Raw genomic sequence first — 11,577 nt, 5'->3', positions numbered from 1 at the left:
ACTTTTACTTTGCTAATAAATCTTACTACCTGTAACTGTTACCTACGTCCTCAAATTCTTTCATGTGTTGAAGGTGAGAACATAGACTCCTTAGCTCCCACACACAAGAGTTTCTCTCCACATTCAATCCAACTGACTTAATCAAGGCACATTCAGTCTCTAACAAATTTCACCATCGAACAGGCTAAGGCCATAGACTGGACCAGCAGTACATGGCTTTCCACTGGCTACAAAGGGCATGGTTTCTGTGGGACAGCCACCATGTAGAACCCCTTTTCTTTCAACAGCAGTGTGCCTCAGTCAGCCATAGGCCCAATAAAACTTCATATCCAATGGGACATCTGGGTGCTTTAAGTTGTCCTCTAATGAGTTTTCTGGGCTTCCTCTAATTAACTGACAAGGCCATTTTTTCTTAGTATTTCTGCTTTTGTTTTTATTTTGGATATTAAGGATGTGAACACTAAGGTAGAAGACTCAATTATTGTAAGGGTTCATCTTCTTCCCCTTCCACTTTAAGCCCTTATCTTTCTCTTCAGGGATCTGTAATATACCATACTGCAGCTGCAACCAACAAGATTGTAGTGAAGGCACTTCCACATTTTTTTTTCCTTTGGTTCATTGCCCCACCATTATTTTGAATTCTTTTATCAACAGCTGTCAGTGTGAAAAAGCCTTTAGGGGGTTTAGTTAATAACTATAAGCTCAGTGTGAGTCAGCAGTGTGATATTGCTGCCAAAAACAAAAGTTGCTTTAATTTAATTATGTTGAGCAGTCTCAGGAGTATAGCAAGAGTTTTAGTTATGCTTTTTGCTCCACTCTGGGAGTCGGCACCTGCTACTTCACCACCATAATTGAGGATGCTGCAGCTAAAGGCAAAAGGATCACTGTCCTGGGAGGCTGCAACCACACTGGCCACCTGGCAATTCCTCAACAGACCAGGCTCACTCAAAGCATTTGAACAGGCAGTTCTCTCTTCCTGAAATATTTTCTCCATTTCTTTGAGAAAAAGGTTACTACTTCACTTCTTGAGGATTCTGCACAGAAATCTTCTCTCCAAAGAGGTTGTTTCTGACTTCCCTATTTAAAATAGCACTCCCACAGCAGATGATTCAAGTATTGGGCCAATTGGGAGACCCAGATTCAGTTTCTGGATGCTTGTTTCAGCCTGGCCCATGCCCGACTTTGCTGGCATTTGAGAAGTGAACAGAAGATGGGACATTCCTCTCTCTCTCTCTCTCTCTCTCTCTCTCTCTCCTCTCTTTCTCTTTCTCTATCTCTCCTTTCCTCCCTTTAAAATAACAAAATATAAATAAATTTGGGTGGAGGTTGGCTTACAACTACTCTTTCTAACATGGTAATGAGCAGATACATGTGACTATTGAGCACTTATAAGGCTTGTCTTAATTCAAATACGATGCAAATGTAAAATATACACTATATTTCACCACTAATTTTTATTGATGATATGTTGAAATATATTCATTTGTTTTTCAAAAATTCATTTATTTATTTTGAAAGTCAGAGTTACAGAGGTCGAGAGAGATCATCCATATACTCACCAGATGGCCACATCAGACAAGGTTGGGCCAGATTGTGGGTAACAGGGGTCCAAATAATTGGGCCATCTTCTAATGCTTTTCCCGGCCATTAGCAGGAAGTTGGATCTGAAGTAGAGCAGCCAGGATACAATTTGGTACCTGTATTGGATGCTGGCATTGTAGGCTGTGACTTTACTCACTATGCCATACAGCACCAGCCCCACTAAATTACTGTTTTGCTTTGTTTTTTCTTATCCATGTCCCAAATAGATTTCTCCCCTTTTTTGGGAGGGGGCGGCGAGAGATTTTGCATATGATTTGATACTTTTAAATCTTATTTTTGACCGGACTTAGATACAGAAGTAAAGGCTCTTAGAGAAGACAACCTACATCTCCACATCTCTTAGCAATCTGTTGCTGTTAGTTTTCTTTGGCCTCCTTCATTCTGTGGGTCAAAAATTTAACTTATTCTGAATCCTCTTCTTTATTCTTCTTAGTATACTTTTCTTCAGAGCAAATACATTGGCATTTTTATTGCAGGGCATGTGGAGTAAGACACTGAATCTTGGGTGCTTTGATCCTAGATTTGTTTTGTTTTGTTTTCTCTTAATTTCAATATTTATTGCAAGGTGGGTGGGGTTACAGACACATGTGACCTTCTAATTATAATGGAGAGGATCAGGGTGGCAGGCAGGGGGTGGGAAAAGTGGGTAAGATAAATGTTTCAGTTTTTCCCTGCCGTGTGAGAGTAGGAGCGAGGAAGGGAGGTATACCACTCCATGCTGTCAGTCTATATCAATTCCTGCTGACATAGACAGTGATTTGATGTCATCTTAGAGACCCCAATGAGGGGAAGAATGTTTCAATCGTGTCCCTTGAGTAGTTCTGAGAAGTGGTTCTTGATTATTCTGAGAAGTTGTCGTCTTCCTTGCACCAGATATTAGAAATTCTAAGGCCCATTGGATGGCCATGTGTACCTCAGTGTGTCCACAAACCTAGGTGCATGCTATAAAACCTAGCCTGGGATGTTGTTCAACCTTTCCATCTTTCCATTCTTTGAAGAGGAACTTGAGGTCCCCTGTTGGCTTAGATGAGCTGGCTGTCTTGTTTTTCAGGTGCATCTGGGTATATTCTCTATTGCACAGGCATCAGCAACTGAGGTGGCCCAGTCCTGCAATATGTACTCCAGGTTGAACCACATGTCTGTAATTCCCCTAAGGTTGGGAATCAAGCACAATGGTTCAAGTAGGTAGTTCCCTAAGGAACCTCACTTGGGAGGTGCTCAGACCTGGCTATTATGTGTGCCACCTGGTGCAGGGTCAGGTTCAGCCGACCTCCTGTGCCATCTAATTCACATACTGGTTGGTGGGACTGACTGGCCAGTCCCACCCTTCAGCTTTGACTCTCATGTGAACCAGCAGGTGTTGTGGCCTATCTGGTCCCAGCTTATCCCCAGCCCCAGGTCTTACATGCATTGGTGAATGCTGCAGCCTCGTCAGGAAAACCCAACAAACTACCAGACCTGCCTCCAAAGATGGCTCTTCTGAACATCAGGAGTTGCTGTGACCTAGCATGGTCTGATCTGCTCCCAACTCCTGATTCTAGATGGATTGTCATGTGCCTTGGTCTGTCCCAGGGAGGCCCTCTAATTTGCCCCACCCAATCCACCCCATCTCATTTCCCCTGATTACCTGCTGGTGCAGCAGCCTGGTCCATGAAAGCCGCCAGAAATCACCCTTATAGGTGTCAAACAAGTCCCAAGTGGTCCCCATTCAGACTTGCCAGACAGCCCCTCATCAACGTGTAGCCCCACTGAGAGGTGCATACCTGCCAAGCAATATGGTGGCCCCTGGTCCTAGAGTTCTTATCTTCTTCATTTGAGGGCTTCCTTATATCATTCTGGTGTTCATCATCTTCTTCAAAGAGACTGACAAGTTTGTGGATTCTGCTGGCTCTTTCAGGTACCGGGCAATGAAACACCATGGTATCAGTCAATCCAGGAATATTTTATTTGTTGTTGTTATTGTTTTTTCACAATGCCCAAGTTGATAATACTCAAATTGCCATCAACAATGCAGCCCCAAACAAATGTATACATTCTTTCTCCAGTTTCTCTCGGACTGTAATAGCAACACCACTTACTCAGCAGCAGGAAGACTTGGCCATTGGTCAAGATACTTCACTTCATGGGAAAACCTTGCTTGTCATACTCACCACTGATTTGGACCACGTAACCCTTCCATTCATCACCTAAAGGGTCAGCAGCAGCTTCTGTGGCCATACATTTCTCACAAAAAGTATGAAGTTCATCTTCATCAACTTCTGGCAGCCAATGGCTGTGAAGGAGATATTCAGCTTCATTCATTCTGAAGTGGCTAATCATCTCTGAGGTGCCGCAAAAAAGTAAACAAACTCTAAATGACACATGTAACTGGTATCATATTTGTATTGGATATCATTATTCTGGAGATTGACAGCCCCCATGTTTAAATGCAGATATTTACAAACTTCAGTTATGTGTGTTTCAGGAGCAACAATAGATTCTTGTAATTAACACAGAAGAGGGTTTTCTATAATCACTGCTCCTGAGGACTGGTGACAGCAGGGTCAAATGAGCACCCTGGATTTCCTCAAATCTCATCTTTCTCATTTCTTTCTTTTTTCACACCAGTTTGTCCCACAGCTGTTAGCCACAAGTATGATTCAATGGTTAGGTTTGTTCATCTGCCTTTTTTTAAAGTACTTTCTCAATCATACATCTCCTGAAAGGGACATCAATAACCAGATGTAGGGTTCAAAGGTTAAGTACACATCGAAAGATGAACATCTAGTCAAAATTATGTTGAGTCATTCATATCCCTGTAGAATCCTCACTTTGAAAAATTTATCTGCTTGAAAAAAAAAAGAGTTTATGTCTGTAACCTCATCCCCTGGCAGGGTCTCGTGTTATGTTATTCCAGAAAGGCAACAGAGAATTCAAAGAGATGGGCCCCAGATTTATAAGCACCCTGGGAAATAAAATGCATGTGAAAAGTAAAAAACACATAGCAGTCCAAGAAATGTTGTCAGAGTATGATGAAGAATCAAACATTTGGAATGCTGGCACTCTAGGGACTCAGATCAGGGTCAGGCCCAAGAGCAGAGGCCTGGAGAAAGCTTCCTGGAAGAAGCAGTATTTGAGTGGGCCCTTAAAACATGTGTAAGATATTGCAAACTCCTACTAGATTCTCAGAGCCTGAAAAGCATTGCCATGACATAATATATCCCCCATTGTATAGCTAAGGAGCTGAAGCCAAGAAAGAAAGATAAAAAGAAAATGTTGGGGTTACTACCAAGTTTTTCTGGTTCCCAATCTACACTTCTTCTCTACCACATGCTGAGCAGGGAAGGACAGTAATTGTAAGTGGGAATATTTGTTTTAAAATGATCCCAGCAAGAGTCAGCACTCTGTCTGGTATTATGGCATAGTGGGTAAAGCTGCTTACCTATGACACTGGCATTCCATAGTGGTGCTACTTTGTGTCATTGCTGCTCCACTTCTGATACAGTTCCTTATTAATCACCAGAAAAATCAGCACAGGATGGCCCAGGTGTTTGGTGCCCTATTACCCACATGAGAGACCTGGATAGAGCTCCTGACTCCTGGCTTTGGCCTGGCCTAGCACTGGTCTGGAGAATGAACCAGCAGTTGGAAGATATCTTTCTCTGTCTGTTCCTCTCTTTCTGTAATTCAGATTTTCAGATGAATAAATATAACTTTCTTTTAAAAAATCCCAAGAAACAGTATTTGGCCTGATGGTTAACATGCCCATGTCCCACATCACAGTGCCTGAGTTCAATTCTCAGGTCTTGACTCCAGGTTCTTGTCAACCTGTTCCCCTGAAGAAGCAACAGTGATGGTGAAGGTAATAAATTTCCTGTCCCCTCTGATGGAGAAATGGATTGATTGTTTTTTCACTTTTTAACAAACTATTATCATTTTATGATACGGTTAATAGGCCCCAGGATTTCCCTTATCCCTTCCCCAAGTTCCCTCCTCCCCCCACTGAGTTCCCCTATACCATTACTATAGTATAATTCTTCATACACAGTCATATGTCCATCATTGAGGGCATGGACAATGACAGAGTGTGCAGCATCCTATTGTCAAGATATAGTTAATTTCGTTGGGAGTCCATCTTTGATCTGGAAGTAGAGATGCATACTGTATTGTATCCTCACATCTGGATATGAGAGTCTCCATAACACAATTACTGTACATTCCCCTAAATGAAAAGCCACAATACAAATCAATAACAGGAAGAAAAATAGAAATTTACAATGCTATGAAGTTAAATAACATGCTACTGGATATGATAGTCTCCATTACACAGTTACTGTGTTTTGAAGAGACAAAACTAAATTTCAAATAAATCAAAATCCATGAGATACAGTTTGCGCTTACTTTTGTTGGTGAGGTACATTTTCTGTAGGAAATAAATGGATGGGTTTTGCTTTTTTTTTTTTTAAATCGAGTCTACTAATCTCTGACATTTGATTGATCAGTTTAAATAGTTCACATTCTGGGTTAATATGAATGGGTAGTAATTTGGTCCTGTCATTTTAGCAATGGGTTCATTGACTTAGTCTTCTGTTGTTATTTTACTGAGATGTTCTTCACATTTGCCTTTGGTGAAATTTTCTTTTGGTGGGTGCTATTCCTCTTCTCTGTCAAGAGAACGTCTTTAAGTATCATTTGTAGGGCAGTTTTGGAAGAGGCATAGTCTTTTCTTTACTGTGGAAGAATTTTATTCCATTTTCAAAGACAAAGGAAAGCTTTGCTGGGTACGTTATCCTAGACCAACAATTTCTGGCTTTTAGAATCTGGAATATGTCGCTCCATTCTCTTCTGGCCTGTAGAGTTTCCTGTGAGAGGTCTCCTGTGAGTTTAATTGGCATTCATTCATATGTCAATTGATGTCTTTCATGTGCACATTTAAGAATCTTTTCCTTATGTTCAATTGAAGAGAGCTTGATTATCATGTGTGGTGGTGCAGACTGCTTTTGGTCAACCCTGTTGGGAGTTCTGTGGCCCTCCTGGATGTTGTTTCCTAGTTCTTTCTCTAGATTAGGGTAATTTTCCCTTATTATTTCATTAAATATGTTTTTTAAACCCAGCTCATCTTTCTGCATCATCTGGGACTCCCATAACTCTTATATTTGGCCTTTTAATAGTGTCTTTCAGATTCTTTAATACTTTTTATAGCCGGATCCAGCTCTACTTCCAGCTTTTTGTTTGTTTCCCCATGGTGACAGGAAATATCTTCCAATTCTGAGATTCTTTCTTCTGCTTCCTTCATTCTGTTTTGGAGACTCTCCACTTTATTTTTCAGTTGCTCCACTGTCTTGTTCATTTCTAATATATCAGCTTTCATTTGATGCCTTTCCAGTGTGACATATTCCTTAAATTCCTTGAATGCCTGCTTTACATGCTTCTCATTGTTGTTAGGAAGTTTTATAACAAGTGTTTTGAATTCTGTGTCCTCCATTTTCTCAATGTCTTCCTCAGTTAACTCTAAGGTTGGCAAAGAGTTTTGCTCCTTTGCAGGAGAGTGTTCAGTAATATTCATTGTGCATTTGTCTCTTCTGTTGCTCTTGGTCATTGTACTTCTGGTTAGCAGAGTCTTCTCCTTGAGGCAGATTTCTAAGCTGTGTCACCCACAGGTGGACAATTCAATTTTACTTACTGCGGTTGGTGCATGGCTCTTTGTTTGCAGTCACTTGTGCCACTCCCTCCAGCGAGTTCCAGGTCTGGGCTCTTATGTTAGATTTCTGCCATGATCTTTGTAGCCCCAGCTTGTGGCCTACCAGTCTCCACCTCCTGAGATACCATGCTGAGGCTGCACTGTTTTCTGTATAAACTTGCTCCCACTTCTGGTTGGAGCAGTTCCCAGGATTAGGGAGACACCAGGTGTTCTACATAGGTAGATTTTGGATGGTGCTGATCTTGCTGGAACCTGTTGGCTGCTAGGTCTGAGGGCCACACGGACCTATTTTGACCTGTATCATACAATGCTGTAGTCGGTATTATTTTCCTGTGTGACCAGTGCAATGCACTGAGCTCAGTGAGTTTGCTCCCAGCTCAGTGCATGCGCAGTTCACTTCTGTCCCTGCAGTCTTAAATTCTTTGCTACAATGGAGCCTGATATGCCACTACTAGAGTTCTTGATATGCTGGCCGACAGATCTGAAAGCTACCCTGACCTATCTTGGGTGGAACCTACATGCTGCCACATTATTACAGTTTGCTGAGCCAGAAATGAATTCATTTCCTGCTCACTGTACGTGCAGTATTGTCCATAGCCCTTGCCTGTTTAAATGAAATGGTGCCCGATGCAGTCCTAGAATGCAGACTGGGTTGTAAAATCCACCTTGCTCCTGTACTCCTTGTCTGGGATCTGCTGCTCTGTCTGTACTCCTGGTCAAATCAAACAGACGAGCTGGGCAGGCAGTCCTTTGTCTGGGGCCACTGCCTGAGCTCCTGGTAGATGTCCCTTTCCACTTGGTTGCTGGTGCAGTTCAGGCTGCCGGTGCAATTTGTGTTGCCACTCGCTGAATGTCGCTGGGTTATCATCACTGCAACAGCACACCCTTGTGTTGGTTGTTTTCCTTCTCTGTCAGTCTCCAGGTACTGCTGTGCTGTTGTTCTGCCCTCTCCTATTTCCTGGAATTTGCTCTCTCTGCTCATACTGGCTAATATTTCTCTGTTTAAATGTGTCCTTGCCGTATTCTGCCATCTTGATTCTCCACATCCACACGATTTTTAAATGTTTATGACTCATAGAAAGGATGTATTATTTGTCTTTTTGGGTCTGGCTCATTTCACTTAACCTAATTTTTATAGTTTTTTTTTCCTTGTAAAATTGTCTATAAATAAACTTCTAAATAGAGCATAAAAAACTTGAAATCTGTGGATTGCACATTGGCTCACCCAGCTAATCCTTCTGCTCCAAGTACTGGCATCCCATATGGGTGCTAGTTAGTTTCACAGCTACTCCATTTTGCATCCAGCTCTCTGTTTATGGCCTAGAAAATCAATGGAGGATGGCATTGGGATACTGCATCCACATAGGAGACTTGGAAGAAGCGTCAGGTGTCTGACTTTGGATTGCTTCAGTGCTGGCTGTTATGATCATTTGGGGTGTGAACCAGCAGATGGAGGATCTTCCTGTCCCTCCTTATCTCTGTAAGTCTGTCTTTCCAGTGAGACTAAACAGCTCTTTTTAAAACTTTTTAATTTTTTTAAGACTTTACTTTTTTTTCCATTTTTTAAAATTATATTTTTGGCAATCTTTACATAGTTAATTAGGATAAAAAGGTTCAAGGGCTATAGCAAAGTGGCTAACACCATTATTTCCACATTGTTTCCTTCATGTGTCTGAGGTAAAGGGTGTTTTAAAGGAGAAGCCTGATCCAATTTCCCACCCACCCCAGGTCCCTGATGTGGGGAATGCTCCGAGGGTCTTGCTCAAGTGGTTTTGATAATTCAACAGTTATGAGTTGCTGCCAATCTCGCCACTCCAAGCATGATGAGGTTGTTGAAGAACCCACTGATTGACATAGTCCATCTTAGAGTCTCCGTTTGCCCTGTTTTTCACTGCCAGCATAGGACTGAGGTGGTTGACTGACTTCATCTGTCCTCTGTTTCTTCATGGTTAGGGTTCTGAGTACGGCAGTACGAATGGGGAGATCCCCAAAGAAACTTTGTGTGAGGTGTTCCCAGACCAGATTCTTGTATGTTCTAGCAAGTACAGGGCCTGGCACAGTCCATTGCCCTGATCAGCTGGTGGTTGCAATTGCTGTATCAGTTCTGTTTCCAGCCCTGTCTTCCACTGGAACCAAAGGGTGTTGCAGTCCAGCCTGGTTCTGCCCAGCACACACTCGGCCCTCACATAAACCAGTAGAAGCTGCAGCCTAGTGGTGGTGACTCCCAATAATCGGCACCAGGCCTGCCCCCTACCCTGTTTTGCCAGTATGTACAACAGACTAGTTCCGTCTGTCCCACATCCCATTCAGTTCTCATACATATCAATGGGCATTAAAGCCTAGTTCCATCTAACCAGCTCCACTATTCACCCTTCACGGATGTTGTTGGGTGCTTCTGTCTAGCCACCCCAACCCCTAGCCTGGTTTTTATGCCCTCTAGTGGAAGTGGTAACCCAAGAGGGAGGAGCCCATTATTTCCCTTCTAGGCCACTTCCACTCCCGGACTATGCACTCTCCAGGTGGTTCTGTGGTTTAACTTGATAGAATTAGACTCCAGTGCCAGCTTCTGCCAGCTGATGCTGTGGTTAAGCCCAAACAACCATCACCCACTCTAATTTTGTTTGCACCAGTAGGAATAATCAGCCCAGCCTGGCTTTTCCCTGATCTAGTCCACATGAGGTACATAGGTGTTGTAGCCCTGCCTAGTCTGGTCTGACCCCATCGCAGCTCACGCTCTCCAGTGGGAGTGGCTGTCCAGCAAGGGAACCTCCCTTTATTCCCCTGTCGGCTCTGCCCCCTCCCTTCCTGGTTCTCATGTGTGCTGGTTGGGCGCTGCAGTCACATCCAGTACAGGTAACTTCACCATGGCATTCTGTAACATGCAATGTTTTTTTGTTGCAACCAAACCTGGCTCGACCCACACTCTGTTTTGCTGCTCGGATTCACCAGTGGATGACATGAACTGATTCAGCCTGGTCTGCCCCTGACCCATGCCAAATGTATGCCAGTGGGAAACTTTCCATGGCCTATTCTGGGCTGTTTCCTATCATGCTTCTTGTGCTTACCTGCAGGGACTGTGTCCTGCCAGAGGAGTTGCCCAGGCTCCTCCATCAGAATCTCTCCCAAGCCAGATTTTGCACATACCAGTGGGTCCATGAGCCAGCCCTTCTCAGTTAACCTCCTGTCCTAGCAGGAACAGTGGCTTTTCCTGACTGACCTTCAACCCAAACTGGTCCTTGCTGTTGGATGTTGCAGCCCAGCCATGGCTCATCCATACCCACATATGGCTCACACATGGCTCAGTAGGGACTGAGACCTAGCCTAGTCTGTCTCACATCTACCCTGGTCCTCCAGGACACCAGATGGTGTTGGAGTCTAGCCCGGCTTGGGGCGTCCTTTCCCAGTTCACAATTGTGCTAAGTGAGATTACAACTGTACCCTGATCAGATCACAGCCACCATTCCAGCCCATGTGCTCCTTTGTGGGAACCTCAACCCAGCTAGGGTGTCCCGTTAGCTCCCCAACTGGGCCTCTTCCCAGCTGTAGATCACGCACATGCCAGTGGTTGCTCTGACTCAACTTAGCTCAGCCCCTCACCTGTCCCGGCCCTTGTCAGAGACACTGTGTCTTAGCGTCTGGCTCATGCAGACCAGTAGGTGCTACAACCTAGCTTGGCATGACCTGTGCTCTATCCTGATTTCTAATTTTGCTTGTGGGCTAAGGTTTGCTCAGTCCTGCCCGGTCCGCCTCATTCCATTACCAACCCACACATTAGCCAGCCATTGGAACTACTTTGCCCAGCTTGTCCAACCCCCAGGTCTGGACCATGCATTCACCAGCGGGAGCTATGACCCACCAGGGGAGTTTCCCAAGTTCCTCCACTTGATCCACTCCCAGACCCAGTTCTCATACATGCTATTGGGTTTTAGGCCAGTGTCTGGCATAGTCTGGCCTTCCAATTGGCCTTGTATGAGTTGGGGAACGTTGCAGCCTGGCCCACCCCACACCCTATTCAGGATGGACATTGGATGCTGTTGCCTTGACCAGTTCAGACTGTTGTGGGTTACTTTACCTGTGGTTGATGGCAAGCTCCTTGGTCACACCTAGCTTAGTCCATCACACCTTCAACTCTTGAGCAGTGTTTGGCCCAAACATCCCCCATAGAATCTACCCCCGGATATGGTTCTCTCGTGTGCTACTTAATGTCATGCCCCTGTCTAATATGACCCATTTCTTGATCCATCATTATGTCAGGTAATAGGATATGATCATGCTAGACAAGCCGCGAGCCTCAG

General features: G+C 43.9%; 1 pseudogene; it reads right to left on the bottom strand.

Moving 5' to 3' along the window:
• Window positions 1–474: 474 nt before the first annotated feature.
• On the bottom strand, window positions 475–3,899 carry LOC105942356 (small ribosomal subunit protein eS6-like; annotated as a pseudogene).
• Between the last annotated feature and the right edge of the window lie 7,678 nt (window positions 3,900–11,577).

The sequence above is a fragment of the Ochotona princeps genome, chromosome X, assembly GCF_030435755.1.
Source record: "Ochotona princeps isolate mOchPri1 chromosome X, mOchPri1.hap1, whole genome shotgun sequence".
NCBI classification, from domain to species: Eukaryota; Metazoa; Chordata; class Mammalia; order Lagomorpha; family Ochotonidae; genus Ochotona; species Ochotona princeps.
Note: the sequence above shows the minus strand (reverse complement) of the source record. Positions and strands in the feature narration are given on the sequence as shown.